Genomic DNA, 16,173 nt, shown 5'->3' with positions numbered 1-16,173 from the left:
AGCCACAAGGGGTGAGTACAGTTGCTATCATTACAACTTACGCCTGGTGGGCTGGTATCTGGGTGGTGGTTGTGTATCCTTGGGTGCCCCTAGGCCATGCCAGACATAGCAGCGTAGGTCCTCTGGTGGTTAGGGGTCTGAAGGGAAAATAATGCCTACCTTGCTTGTTAGCATCCACTACTGGCCAGGGCTGCGTGGGTCCCAGGTGAGCTGCAGTTGGCGGTGTGTGCCCCTCCTCCTTCCTTGGTAGCTAGTAATATCACTGGTAGTGCAATGCAACCTGCGTAGGCCTGTTCCCTGTGTGTGAGGGTGCTGTGTACGCCAACGGTGGTGTTGGTGCAGTCATTGACCCAGTGTATCCTTTGTCTCCCCCCCCTTTCTTGTTTTGTCATCATGCCCTTATGTGCATTAGCATCATCTGGTGGAGGAGCGGAGGCACTGGTGACGGAGGGAGCTGCATCCCACAGGACCTTGGAGGCAGAGTCCACCGATGCTGAGGGAACCAGTGGAACCGAGGGCGAGGGGAGCACTACAGCAGATGCTGGAGGGGACAATACAGACTCTCATACCTCCTCCAATGGGAGCTCCCTGGTGGTGGGGAACACCTCTGTGACCACCCCAACTACAGGTACAGCCGCCACCCCCGTACCAGCACCGCCCTCCCAGCAGCCCCTCAGCGAGTTGCCTCTGCCCGCTCACCCAGGAGGGTGGGCATCTCCTTCACCTCAGGCACCTCAGGCCCTGCCCCAGTCAGCCCTGCTGCCCTGAGTGAGGAGGCTATTGACCTCCTGAGATCCATCTCTGTAGGGCAGTCAACCACTGTGAATGCCATCCAGGGGCTGGCAGCCCAGATACAACAATCTAATGCATTCCTGGAGGGTATTTACACTGGATTGGCGGCCCAAAAGAGATCGATCCAGGCTCTGGCCTCCTCTCTGATGGCAGCCATTGTCCCTGTTTCTAATGTCCCCCCTCCAACTTCCACTTCCCAGTCCCATTCTCTTCAACCCCCAACCCATCCCAAGCACACAGCCTGACAAGCATGCACACAGGACAACACCCAAGAGTGTCACAGGCAAACAGAAGCACCAAACTTCATCCCACAGGCACTCACACAAACACCATTCAATTGCAGACACAACAACATCCACTATTTCCTCTGTCTCTCTCTCTTCCTCCGCCTTCACCTCCCACCCAGTTACGTCCACACTCACACCTGCATGCACTACATCATCATCCACTACCTGCATCATCACCACACCAAGCAGAACACACACCTCACTGGCAGACACCTCCACAATACCCATGCACAAGTCCCCTAAGTCCTCTCCCATTGTGTCTGTCCCCCCCCCCTAAAGTACACAAATGCAAGCATTCAGACACCCAACAGCCATCCACCTCACAACAGCATACAACCCATGCACCAGCACCCAAATCCAGCAGACAAACACCTCCAACAACCACTTCCTCATCCTGTACTCCAATTACTTCTCCCTCTTCCCGGCCCAATGTCCCTAAAAAGTTTTTCCTTTCCACCATTGACCTCTTCCCTACTTCTCCCCCCAGGTCCTGCACGTATGGCCAGGGTATCAAGAACCCAGCCAAGCACCTCAGCCATTCATTCCAACGGGCCCAGTTCCATCCGCACCTACTCGTGGTGGAAAGGATTCCAGGCCACAAATACTGAAGGAAAATGAGCCTGCACCAGCCAGCAGAAAGGGGAAGGAGCCATCACCAGCAAGCAAGAAGGGGAAGGAGCCTGCACCAGCAAGCAAGAAGGGGAAGGAGCCTGCACCAGCCAGCAGAAAGGGGAAGGAGTCTGCACCAGCAGACAAAAAGGGGAAGAAGCCTGCACCAGCAAGCAAGAAGAGGAAGGAGCCTGCACCAGAAGGTGTCACAGAGCCCCAACCACCTACTGTGGTTGCGCAGCCATCAGCGACTGCAGGGGCTGAGCAGGAGCCTCCCACTACCACCACCACCACAGTGTCAGGAATAAGGTCATGTGCGGTCCAGGTCCCTCCTGAAACTCTGCTGCGCGGCTCTGCAGCACTTTATGAGCACCACTTGTCATCCCCTCTTGTTCCAAAGGTGGCCATCAGCGTCGTCTGCCCTGTGGCAAAGCTCATAGAGCTGCAGGTTCAGGACATTGGTGGACAAGATGCACTTATCAGTGCTATTCCATGAAGGGTCTACAATTCCCATGTTTTTAGAGGCAGCAGCCATCTTGGGGTGTGGCAGGCCTATGAAGCCCAGCCACCCCCAAGCACGTTGCTCACTATTTTGAAGACTTCGATGCAGTCAGACCTCGTGGGGGTTCCTCTGAAGAAGAGCAGATTTCCTGCATGGCAAATGGATGGCAAATCGGAGTACCCTTTTTTCCATGGTGAATTCAGATACGAGTAGGTCGTACTCGTAGTGGTAAGGTCTAGATGAGCCAAAACGTGAAGGGAGTTTTATTTCCAAAAGGTAAAGAGCCCCTTAGCACAACGAGCAAAGCGTTTTCAGTTTTCAGCGTAAAGCCGCCTTGGCACGATGACTAAAGTGCTTCAGAGCACAGAAGTAAAGCGCCCCTTAGTACAACGAGCAAAGCTCTTTAGGACACATATGTAAAGTCCCCTTAGCACGGCAATCACAGCGCTTCAGTCCACATGAGGAAAGAGGCCTAGGCACGGTAATTAAAGCACTTCAGTCCAAATGAGGAAAGCGGTCTTGGCAAAACAATTAAAGTGATTAAGTTCACAGGAGTAACACGCCCTTGCGACAACAATTAAAGTGCTTCAGTTCAAAGGAGTAAAGCGGCTTTGGCACAGCAATTAAAGCGATTCAGTTCACAGGAGTTAAGCGCCCTTGGCACAATAATTAAAGCGCTTCAGTTCACATGAGTAAAGCGTCTTTGGCACAGCAATTAAAGCGCTTCAGTTCACAGGAGTAGAGCGCCCTTGGCACAACAATTACAGCGCTTCAGTCCACATGAGTAAAGCGCTCTTGCCACAGCAATTAAAGCGCTTCAGTTCATATGAGTAAAGCGCCCTTGACACAGCAATTAAAGTGCTTCAGTTCACATGAGTAAAGCGCCCTTGGTACAGCAATCGAAACGCTCCAGTCCACATGAGTAAAGCGCTCTTGGCACGGCAATCAAACCGCTTCAGTCCACATGAGGAAAGCGCCCTTAGCACAACGAGCAGTGTGGAGCACTTCAGATTAAATAAATGAAAGCGCTATCTGACATAAGGAGCAAAGCGCTTCAATTTCAATGAGTAAAAACTTCACTGCCATTATAGTTGTGAATGTGAAAGTATTTTTGGAGATAAGCAAATTATAGTTTTCATTGTTTTTTGGAAAGCATAATACTTGAAAAGCATATTTAATTCTTTGAGATTTTCTAGGTCACGATCAAAGGTTTATGCTATGAATGCATAGATGTTACAGGATTGATATTCAGAGTATGATCATAGTTCAAAGCTATTGCCATCTCTTGGTTCTGAGGTTGTAGTTTGTTCTTGTTCCATGATTCAAAGAAGGGGGCTTTGCCCTCACTTCAAAAGGGGTCTCCATCTGATATATCGGAGACGCATTTAGTCAAGAGTCTATTGATAAGTTATACTGCTATGAATGAGTATGTGCATATTTGTTTTAACCTTTTCTTTTCAGATCTCTCTCCCTGCTGTTCCCTACCCTAATTCCCTTCCCCCGACTGGCTTCATCATAACACTGTGCTATAATAGCTTTCTGGGTTGGTGACCCGGAAGGTGGGCCTTTTGTTCAGCAACGTGCAGATCCTGAGGAAAGGACACTGTGACAGCAGGGTGCAGGGGCTGAGCAGGAGTCTCCCACTACCACCACCACCACCACAGTGCAGCCATCGCAGGGTGCAGGGGCTGAGCAGCAGTCTCCCACTACCACCACCAACACCACAGTGCAGCCATCGCAGGGTGGTCTTGTTTTTGCATCTGGCTGGGGTGCCCCCCTACCCCTGAGGTGCCTGCCTATTTCCCAACTGATGCCCCTATAGTGTTCTCTCCATATTGATGCAGGTAACAAGTGGGGCCTTGGACTTTGCCCTGTGGCCATGAGGCCCCGTGAACTGAGGACTGTGCAATGTCCCTTTTTTGTACATTTGTACACATCTGTAGCATTGGCAAAATTATTATTAATGATGTGTTCATCTTATTACAATCACTTTAGTAAACTCCTGTTGTTCTTGCATTATCAAACCAACTAACGCAGATAAATTGTTTTCTTGGGCAGCTGGTTGTGTGTATAGTGTGTGTGTGTCACTGTCATTTTCCTCCCCCTCCCTTATGTGCTAGGCGGCTGTACTCACCATTGTCGTCTTCGCCCTCGTTGGTGTTCGTGGTGGAGCAATCAGTAGAATATTATCAGAAATACTTGCAGTTCTGATTCCATGGCGGCGTGGTTCTTCCCTGTGTCTCCAATGGTGAGTCCTTCCACTTCTGTAAAGTGTTTCCGCCAGGCTTTTGATGACATTGTTATCGCCCCGGAAAAGGTGGTGGGTTGTGTTGTCATAATATGGTGACTTCTGCCTGGCTGTAGGCGGCTACCGCCATGGTGACTGTTGTTTCCGCCCTAGTGGTCAGTGTGGTACATTGGCTGTCTTTCGGAGATCTTTCTGCCATGGTCATAATTTGGCGATAGTTACCGCCAGACTGTTGGCTGTATTACTGCCACTTTATCACCGACCGCCAGGGTCATAATGAGAGCCTTAGATTCTGAGTCCAGATCCAGAGACACATATGATTTATGGCCTGATTTAGAGTTTGGCAGATGGGTTACTCCATCACAAACATTACAGATATCCCTTCCGCTATATTATGGTTTCCATAGGATATTATAGAATTGTAATACAGTGGCTGGGACATCTGTCACAAATGGATAAAATGACCCCATCCACCAGACTCTAAATCAGGCCCTTAGTTTCTGAGTCTTTGAAATTCGGGGTGTGGGTGTCAGCTCCTTTGAAGTATAATCTCCTCTCCATTGCCCTTGATCGAAGGGAGAGTCTGTCGCTGCACGAGTGGCTCTAATCTGATTCACCAACAACACAGGCAACAGGCAACCAGGTATCACATCAGGCTGTCAACCTCCATTGAAAATTTGCCTCCTAAATGTTCAAAGGCCATCAAGGTTCCCTGGTCCATCTCATAAGTCTTACCATCTCCCTGACAATAAACACAGGCCCCACAGACCAGTAGCTCTTCCTAGAATCAAAGAGGCCTTTGATGTGCACAGAGGATGTTCTGCTCCCTTTTCTTCAGAGCATCTGTACCCAGCCCTCAGGGTTGTCAGCAATCCACATCTCTTTACTGGAGATTGCACTCTTCACCTCCACAAGCCTCTTCAAGCCCTGGGCTTCCCAAATGTAACCAACAGGCCTCCATGTTATGTACTACTCGCAGGTACACACATGCATCCCTGCATGCACACACAAGTATCACTTTCTGTCTGGCTCTGCACGCAATCCATGCAGGCCAAGGATGAGTTGTGTTCACGACCCCAGAACTTTAGATGAGTGGGCCAGTAGCCCCGCTTTAGTGACACAGGGAAAAATGTCTGCCCACACTAATGATTACTTTTGAACACAAAAAAGGTGTGCTGCTACCGCCATGCTTGTGTTACTTAAATCCTGTTAGGGACATGGAAGGCAGCTCTTGGAACAACTCTCCCAATCTAACCAGACTGCATTACAATGAGACAAGCTTAGGTCATCGCACCCATGCATGATCTGTGTAGGCCCATGGCCAAAAGTCAATATCAGGGGTCCAGATGTCTATGCAGCTATGGCACCCAGACAAGGATAATCATGCAGAGGACCTTTTCATTCCCAACAGCTCTCAGGTTTGTCACCTGATATCTAGTCAAGGCTTTCTATCTCTTTGAATGCTGTACAATTCTCTTTCGATGGAAAAGGGATTCACAGTGCCCTGTTTCAGTAGCCTAGTGGAGATAGGTGTCCTGACAGATGTGAGGCCCACATCCACATGTGGCTGGCCTCTGGAGCGATGTAATTGACAAACACACTGGAATGGAATGTGAGCCATAGTAATTACCAGAGGCTGAGATTAATGAAAACATTCCACCCTACACATTTCTTTCTCATCGGTGCCTGGATTATGATGGATATACCCAGGCTTGGGTCCTGAAGGTAACTGTGCTTTAGGACTGCACCTCACTGATAAGTTGCTAATGGGCTGAAACTAACCTCTGGTTGCATGCATTCCTGTTCAGAGCGGACCTAGCCTGGTAAGTCAGGCTGCACTATTTCAACAGGGAGCAGGACCAAAGCTGATTTGCATATGAGTGCTTCCTGTCTGGATCTAGGCACAATGAGCAAAAAGAAAAGATGTGATGGAAAATAGCCCAGTATAATTGCCAGTAGATGAGACTATTGAGAGCATTCCATCATCATTTTATGGTTCAACTTTTATATACATGGCTAGGGTGGTGCGCACACCTTTGCTGTTAGAAATTGGGTCTCTAGTTGGTAAACAGTCCAGCCGAACTGCAGGGCCAGGTCCTCCCTGGACTGGAAACAAGCATCCGGGGGCCGGTTTCAGGGTATCAGCCTTCATCAACCAGGCTAGCTTGAATTCAGTGGCATAGTGAGCCCGGGACCCACGTCTGGGCATACCCGGCACACTTATGGCGACAAAAGCAAACAAAAAAAAATCATGGACGGAATGTTGAAACACAATCAAACATTCACCCCCAGTCACATATCTGGGTTTAATCCATCAATTATTTTGTTCACCATGCCATCCCATGGGGAACAGGGTCAAGACTGATTTGCACATGGCTGGGTCCAAACTGGAATGGCATGGTGAGCAAAGAAACTGATGGATTTAACCCAGATTTGTGACTGGGGGTGGATGTTTGATTTGGTCTACATACCATCAATCAACTGTTCTTTTTGCACTTTCTAAAAGTGGCATTTCTAAAATAGTAAAATAAGTCTGACTTTACCAGTAAAGCGTTTTATCATTACCATTCCAAAGATATCAGCCATGATACAGCTATTCATTCCTCATCAGGAATCACAGCTTAAACGTAATTTAAGGCATTCACAATGCTAGCCTGTGAGATGAGCAGGCCACATAGAAATGAAAAAAGACTGGGTGTTTTTAATTACCTGGACATGTAAAACCTGAAGGTACATGTCCTGTCTTTTATGTACATGGCACCCAGCCATATGGGCTACGGAGGGCCTACATTAGGGGTGAGATATATGTAAGAAATGGGGGGTTAAGGCTTGGTAAGATATTTTAAATGCTAAGTCCAAGTGGCAGTGAATGGCACACACAGGTTCTGCAGTGGCAGGTCTGAGACATGTTTACAGCGCTACTTAAGTGGGTGGCACAAACAGTGCTGTAGGCCCATTAGTAGCATTTAATTTACAGGATCTTGGTATATGGTATAGACTTTATAAGGGACTTACAAGTAAATTAAATATGCTGTTTGTGGATACACCAATATTACCATGTTTATGGGAGAAGCACATGCACTTTAGCACTGGTTAGCAGTGGTAAAGTGCTCAGAGTCCTAAAGCCAACAAAAGGATACAGCAACAGAATAGAGAATAAAGGAAAATGTCTGGGGTAAGACTACCCTTTGGATTCCAGGTCTAAAATTTGTCAACTGACTGAAACCACAGAGTGGATTCTATCAAGGGTGCCCTCCCACTTGCAGGGAACCTCACGGTGGATTGTCTGTAAGCACAAGCCAAGATTGTCACTTTGAGGTTGAAAGAAACAGTACTTCAGAATTTAGGTCTTTCATGATATTCGGGTTTTTCTTTCTAGGCATCCAAGAGGTTCTCAATTAAGTGCTCACAAAAGAATTTATGAACCTTCTTTAACTACAAGCACTTGGAATAGGAGGTATGCTCAAGGAACTATGGGCCAGATGTAGCAAGCCTTTTGCGCCTCGCAAACTGCGAAAAACGCAGTTTGCGAGGCGCAAAAGGCCTTACGCGATGCGGTACCGACTCGCAAAATGTGATTCCGACTCGCAAATAGGAAGGGGTGTTCCCTTCCTATTTGCGACCGCATCGCGATGTTGAGTTGCTTTGTGAACGCGAAAGCGGTCGCAAACCAACTCGCAGTTACCATCCACTTGAAGTGGATGGTAACTCATTCGCAAAAGGCAAGGGGTCCCCATGGTACCCCTTCCCCTTTGTGAATGCCTCAAAAATTATTTTTTCAGAGCAGGCAGTGGTCCTATGGACCACTGCCTACTCTGAAAAAAACGAAACTAAACGGTTTCAGTATTTTTACTTTTTGCAGCTCGTTTTCCTTTAAGGAAAACGGGCTGCAAAAAAAACAAAAAACTGGCTTATTTAAAAGCAGTCGCAGACATGGTGGTCTGCTGTCTCCAGCAGGCCACCATCCCTGTGGCTGCCTAGACTCACTATGGGGTCGCAAACTGCGACCCACCTGATTAATATTCATGAGGTGGCTCTTTGCGACTCCATAGCGAGTCGCAGAAGGTGTCTGAGACACTTTTCTGCATCTCGAATTGCGAGTTGCAATTTGCGAGTCGCTATGACTCGCAAATTGCAAGTCGCAATTGTATACCAACCTACATCTGGCCCCAAGAGCTGAGTTTGGTGTTTATTTTTCTAATGGACTGATTTAAATTTCACACATCAGTAGCCACGTTTTAAGTCCGAGGGAAAGTCATTAGTGACAGTTGGGCACCCTGCTGGGAATCTAAGTGAAATTAGCAGTCTTGATATTTATCTGTTGAGGGGTGTTCATGACTGTGACTAGAAATTATACTTCTTACTAAGGCTTAGAATTTTTTGTTTATATTGTTGTGTGTACAGTAATCAGCTAACGATATTTTCTCAGAAACCCTGCTTCACTTCCTGACGCAAAGGTTTATCTTTTTATTTTAGCTATCTCTATTGTCAGAATGTTTGAGGAACCTAGGTACTGGATTTCAGACCATCTTTTCAGATTCATTTTTGCATGAATCTGTAGCTGCTTTTAGCTTTATTCCCAAATACTTTTCCCTGCTTCCATGGGGTCCCAGACTGTCACATAGCCTCATTTGTCAAATCCATCATCAAACGAGGAGTTGAAATTATAGCTCTTGTATGAAAGAAAGTTGGAAGATATGTTGCTAGAATGATAATCTTCTTAGAGGCATTAAGTATTTCTATAAAATATTCTTCGATGCAAAATTAGTTGAGTTCTTCTACTTCCACTCTAAGAAGGTGGTTTGGGAACAAAATTATTGGGCAATGTGTGGTTCGATGGGGTTTTGTCTGAGGCTGTTCATGGAAGATATATTTTGATCAATGTCAGTGGGGACTGAGTCCCAGACTGTTTTGCAAGGGTTGAAGCCCCAGATACCAGTGAACCACTGTAATGGGACATATAAAATAAATATCCAGCCCTCTTCATTTACCCCCAAATATTCTATTAGACATTCATTCTACTTAATACACCGTCAGTGCTGATTTCACTGAGCAACACACCATCATTCATTATCACTATTTTGTAAGCCAATGCCTTGGCTCAGTAAGCTGGACACTTTTTGTTGACAAAATGTTGTGTGCAAGAGGTCATGAGTTTGAATTCTGGTTCTGGTGAGGCAAACTTCCATCCTCCTGTAAGTCAGAAACTTGAGTACCATAAATTACGTAATGATAACATCTATTATTTACAGAGCTCTGAAATAGCAATAATGTGGAACAGAGCTCTTTGTAAAACAAGTTATTACCATTGTTTGTTTTTCTGGAAAGCTAATATAGATGTCTGATTTAAAGAAACAATAGTTTTCTCTTCATAGGCGTTCCATGATAAAACCTAAATAAAATCCTAATTCACAAACAATTGTAATATATAATTCCTCAAGGGAACAGACACGTATTTGCTTCTTTTGTAGCCATTACCACTAATTTTGGTTTAGCTTTATCAAATCCCCCTTTTAAGTCTGGTTCCAGAAATACTGTCACAGTGAAGTTCGTCCTCAAGAGCAGGATGAGGAAGGTTTCAGCACCCTCTGATCCATTTACCAAGTTATTAAATAAAAGGTAAATGGAAGGAAAGAAAGAAGAGTCTGGTCCTGGTCTGCAACAGCTAACCTTTCTAGGATAAGGCTGGAGAGAAACCAGAGCTTTAGGCATGAATGCTTGATATGAATACTGAAATGTATCATGTACATGTACATAATATGCTGAATAATATTTGCACAATTTACTATACATTCATCCTCTCAAAAACAGTGGTGTGTGAAATTTGAGCAATTTCTGCAAGTGTAATTACATGCCACTGACAAAAGGTTACTCAAAGTTACATGTAATTAAATGAAATTGGACTCTAGAGTCTCACACAAAAGCATATCATGCAGATGAACATACATTTTGATAGGGTGTGATACCCCTTAATCCATCCTGCTCCTGCTGAGATATTCCCTTATGTTCCCTTTATCATCCCACTCCAGGCTGACTCTTTTCTAGTGCATGCTGGCATCTTCCAAACTTTTTTTTACTCTTTGTCTAGTTCTCCAGTCCCCGCATTTTCATTGTACATGCTTTCTCTTTCCCCATCTCCGTTGTGGTCACCACCACCTCCTCCAGTCATGGCAGAGGCATGCAGTGGTTCCCAGGAAACCACCACCACCTCCTGAGGCTGCTGTGCAGGCCTGATATGGCACAACATTTTTTCGGAGGAAGAAGTGGCATAGCTTGTCTTGGTGCAGTGCCACCTCATCTTATTTTGGCAGCAGGTGGCTGGCCCAGCTAAAGCTACTGATACATTTTCCAAAACCTATTAGGAATTCAATCTGAGATTTAGGCTCTCTAGGCCCCATGGAAGGCAGACTTAGTCAAAATATATTAGAAATGGGGTATCTAGATAGCCTGGGTATGACCCAGTACAAGTAGGGACCTCTACTCTAGTCCAGGTAAGTCAGATACACACTAAAACATAAATTGTGCACACCCTCTGGTGTCTTGTCACAGAGTAGCCAGGCCTATCCAAAGAGGCAATGTGTAAAGTATGTGTGCAACACACACACACACTGTAACACACAAAAGACTCCACCCAGTTTTAGGAAAATAGACAAAAATGTTATGAATAAATCAAGACCAAAATGACAAAAATCCAATAAGTAGAATTATGAATTTTCAAAGAATGAAAAGAATTCTAGTGCTTAGAAGCAATACGTGCTTTAGGGGTTACTTGAGATCACACTGGACAGGCGCAAGGTCAACAAATCAAACCAACCGTGATGGAGAATGGGGTAGGTACAGAAGCCATGCAGGCCTGGGTTGCAGAGTACGTTGATCCTGGTTGCAAGCTTGAGATGCAGGGACGATGTGCCGGTAGATGCATCAATGCATCAATGTCATTCCTCGAGGAGATGCGCTGATTTTTCCCACACATTGATGGTGATGCACTGGTTTCCGAAGATGAGCGTCAAACCTGTGATGCATTGATTCCGAAGCCAATGCGCAAGATTTCTCCACACTGTCAAAGTGATTTGTCAATCATCCTTCAATCATGGTGGTGATGTGGTGTTTTCAGTGTTGTGTTGATGTGCTGGTTGAAGCTTCCAGCAGGCAGGGAGTGTGTTGGTTGACGCCGTGGTTCTGAAGGTGTTGCTTGGGCCCCAAGTGCGATGCGCCGGTTTTACTTCTGCAACAGGGTCGATGCATATGTTGCCTCATTCAGCAGGCAGGAGATGGGTTGATTTCACTGGTGCAAGTATCTGGGTCCAGTGAACAAGGCACAGGAGCAGGGGTAAAGACTTTGATATCCCTGAGTCTCTAACAATAGGAGGAAAGGCAACAAGCCCTTGGAGATCACTTTGGGGGGTAAGGCAGAATCCAGCTCTCCCTCAGCAAGGTCAGAAAGCAGCAGGCAAGAGGGCAGCACAGCAGAAAAGTAGTCCTTTCAGGTCAGCAGTCCAGTATAGTGACAGTCCTTGATTCAGCACAGCAGTTCTTCTGACAAAGTCTATTTGTTGGTTTGGGAGTACCCAGTACTCATTCCCAAATGTGCTTTGCAGTGGGGGTGAACTTAAAGAAGGGTCTTTGAAGTGCACAAGTATCATTTATTTCTCAGCCCAGGCTCCAGACTATCGGTATGGGGTAATCAGGGGTAATCAGCCCTTTGTGTGGGGACAGGCACTTCAGGTGTAAGTGTCAGCCCCTCCAACCCTTCCTGCCTTGAAAGAGCCATCAAAATGCAGATCAATGCAGATGAACACTCAGATACACCTAACACTCCTGGGTTCATGGCTGTCTAGAGGGAATGCACAAAGTGTAGCTGTCACCCACCCCAGACATGTATTAGAGACAGGCTGAAGGCATACAGAGATGTAAGAGCAGAGAAATGTCCACTTTCCAAAAGTGGCATTTCTAAAATAGTTATGTTAAATCCGGCTTTACCTGGAAAAAAGATTTAGCATTACCATTCCAAAGATATAAAACATGGTATAGCCACTCCTTTCTAATCAGGAATTATAGCTTAAAAGTGAAATAAGGTATTCCCAATGTTAACATATGAGTGGAGTATGCCTCACAGAAGTGAAAAATGAACTTAGGTGTTTTTCACTAACAGGACATGCGAAACGTAACAGTATGTCCTACCTTTTACTTGCACAGCACCCTGCCCTGGGGCTACCTAGGGCCTAACTGATGGTTGACTTATGTTTATTAAATGGGGAGTATAAGGCTTGGCAAAGGGTTTAAAATGCCAAGTTGGAGTGGCAGTAAAACTGCACACACAGGCTCTGCAGTGGCAGGCCTGAGACATGTTCAAAGGGCTACTTTAGTGGGTGGTACAATCAGTGTTACATGCTAACTAGTAGCATTTAATTTACAGGCCCTGGGCATATGGCATACCATTTACAAGGGACTTACAAGAAAATAAAATATGGCAATTGTGTATACACCAATGTTACCATGCTTAGGGGAGAAGCATATGCACTTTAGCACTGGTCAGCAGTGGTAAAGTGTTCAGAGTTCTAAGGCCAACAAAAAGAATCAGCAAAAAGAGGAGGTAAGCAGGCAAAAGGTTCAGAAGAAGATCACCCTAAGGATGACAGATTTAACAATATACCAACTAGAGACAAAGGACCCACCAAACTGTAACCGATGATCCACCTTAATATTACATGATGATGGTGTGTTCTGGGAAAGAATCAGTCCTGTCAGACTCACAGGAATCCTTGTGGTTGGTGGATGCCAAACCTCCATTTACCATGAATATACACTAAAATATACATTTAGGATTTTTATTAAAATCAAACTCCCATGCTAGAGCATATAATTTGTATAGCTGTGACTATAAAAACAAACCAGTTAATGACATAAATAGCACGTAACAAACAGAATATTAGAAAGAAATGTAACAGTATAATAGTAACTGAGAATGTCTATGCATTTGTTCTCCAATGACTTCCTTTCTTGCCTTGAAAACAAACAAATGTAACACCAAAAGGGGTCTCTACAAGTTTCTTAGATGACCTTGCCTTTCATCTGCATACCTTGATGGAACAATGAAGATATCTTTCTTAATGAAGAGAGATAGTATACTAGCAATCCAATAAGGCCTTTTGGTAGCCCTGAAGTCCCTGCTCAGGGGCTTTGAGCAGGTGTTTACAGCTCCTTTCTGTGCAAAATCAGTCTCTCAGTTCTCACCTCCATGAAGGTGTGAAGAGTTTTCTATACCTAATCATTGTTTGTATTTAGCCTGAATAAACCTTTCAGATAGTTTTGATAAGAACTGGACTTTTACTGAATGTTATTAAAAATAGGAATCAACATGGACTTTCACCTACTTCTGCTTCTATGAAACAGTGTTGAGTGTCTACTACGCTATAAACAGGGCCACTTGAATTATGAGGCAAGGGAGGGCCAAATTATGCAGCAAGGGTAAGTAAATTATGCTGTAAGACAAACCAAATAATGCAGCATTATACGGCATAATTTGTGATGGTATCATCTCTTTATTTTTTCACTCTGAAACTTGTTAACACTATCAGGGCATTGATTGTGCCTCATTAGTACCAGTTTAAGCCGTAACTGTGGAAAGAAGCTACAGAAAGGTGACCCGTCAAACCTTGCAAAGGGCCTTCCACTACATGAGGACACGTGTCACTGCGTTTTTAGTAACTTTTGATCAGTTTGAGCTAGAAACAACATTTTTTTCTTAAAATCTGCAAATTATACAGCAGATGATGGAGTAGGTGGCAAATCATAAATCTACAACTATGCGAAAGGCACTGCACCTTCACAATCACATAATTCCAGTGGCCTTGGCTACAAACAATATTTGGTTGCTAACAATACTAAATGCAGCATATTTTCGTGATTGAAAAATGTGTACTTAAATAAATGAATATACAAACTGCAAAGGGGATTTCATAAGCATTATACATCTTTGACAAGAGAAGGTGGGCTAGGGGAGAGTGTGACCCAGCATGCACTGCTTCACTGTGGTCTCTTGCACCCTTCAGAAAACGATGTATGGCTGGACTGACATCTCGGACCGGGAGCAGGACCTGTTGGTCTGAGCATTGCCTAAGGTTGAGCACAGCAGGGGGATTGTCTCCCCTGGGATAGGGATTGACTGCCTGCGAGGGTTTGGAATCTGCTTATAGTAGGGGAGTTCACTTATAATGTCAGCTGGCATCATGGGAGCTGCTATGCTTATACTTAGGTTGATGAACAGGAAGTGGGGAAGACAAGTCACATCTAAGGGTGGTAGGGCTCCTCCATGAACTTTTTGTCACTGCAGAGTCTATACTTCTGTGAGGTGCAGTGAAAGATTTGCAACTTTGTGCATAGGTTTACTGTGACAATAGCCAAATACTATGAAAGTAGTGGAGGAACAAAAAATCCTTTATAGTTAATAATTTCATAGGGCAGGGAACTATTTTTGAGGTTAAAGGGAGGAATAGGAATAATTACTCAAGCAATAGATTATTTTGCCTGTAAAATATTCAATGCTCTTTAGTATCATTGTAGATAGCTACAATCAGTTCTATTGATTAGTGTCTTCTTATCTTTCTGCTTATCGGGACCACAAAATAAGAACTCTTCTTATATTTAACAATTTATCTCACCCAATAGACATTATGGGCCTCTGTATTTTCCTTTTATTTAAATTTTTATTTTTCCCAACTCCTCTTTGTGATTCCTTTTATAGTCCTTTCTGTTTCCTCTGCCCACTTCCTCCTGTTTCTTTAGCTTTCTTTTCTTTATCCTTTCTTTCTTATTGTGGCAGCAACCTCACATTTAAACGTCTTCTACATTTCTCCTCTCCATTCCCTTATCCTTCCTAGAATCACTGTCTTTCTTATCATTGTCTAGCTATTTCCACCATTATTAAACAAAACTACAACTAGAACTTTGTCCTCTAGCACAAAATGTTTAACTATTTGATTTTTGAAATGCAGAGGTGACACTTCCAAAGAGATGCTTTGGCTATCAATAACTTAATAGTTTAATATGTTGTTTTTAAATAGCTAAAAAATACTGTGAATAGCGCAAATACCATGGTTAACAGTGATAACTTAAATATGTGCATTTTGATTTGAACCTGTCCAGGCTGACACAGTGGAGGAGGAGGGCCAGGAATAAGAACAGACTGGGCAAGAGGAGCAGGGGGATGAAAAGGCTAGTAGGGGGAGATGTTAAGTCAATTTCCTTTCTCAATGTCAACTACTGAGTTTGTTAAGGTATTCCTTCATTCTTTTGTTCAAATCCCAGTTACCAATCCATTTTAAATCATCCACATTCTTATGTTTCTGTCTATAAATCTGTGCATTTAAATTAATGAGTACAAAAAGAGGTCTATTGCCTAGTGCCCACTGCCCGTGCCCACCAATCCCTACAACATCCCATTCCAGCACATGCCACATTTCGTTCACAACATCTTCTTAAGTTTTCTTTTCTCTTACAATGGTCTGTATTCTACCTTCCATTAACCAAACCAGGTGTCTCAGGCTGTCCATCGCAAAACCTAAAACTAGCCTAAGCCTGGACCTCACACTCACATATACCCTATTCCAGGAATTTGTGTTTTGTAAGGAAGTATGGAGGAGGGTGTGATGTGGGGGAGTGGGACTCAGGCAGGACTCTGTAGTATAGAAAGTGCAGGGCACTATAATTACCTAATATATGCCAATACCTGTCCA

This window comes from Pleurodeles waltl, chromosome 10 (genome assembly GCF_031143425.1).
Source record: "Pleurodeles waltl isolate 20211129_DDA chromosome 10, aPleWal1.hap1.20221129, whole genome shotgun sequence".
Lineage (NCBI taxonomy): Eukaryota > Metazoa > Chordata > Amphibia > Caudata > Salamandridae > Pleurodeles > Pleurodeles waltl.
This window is presented reverse-complemented; position numbering follows the sequence as displayed.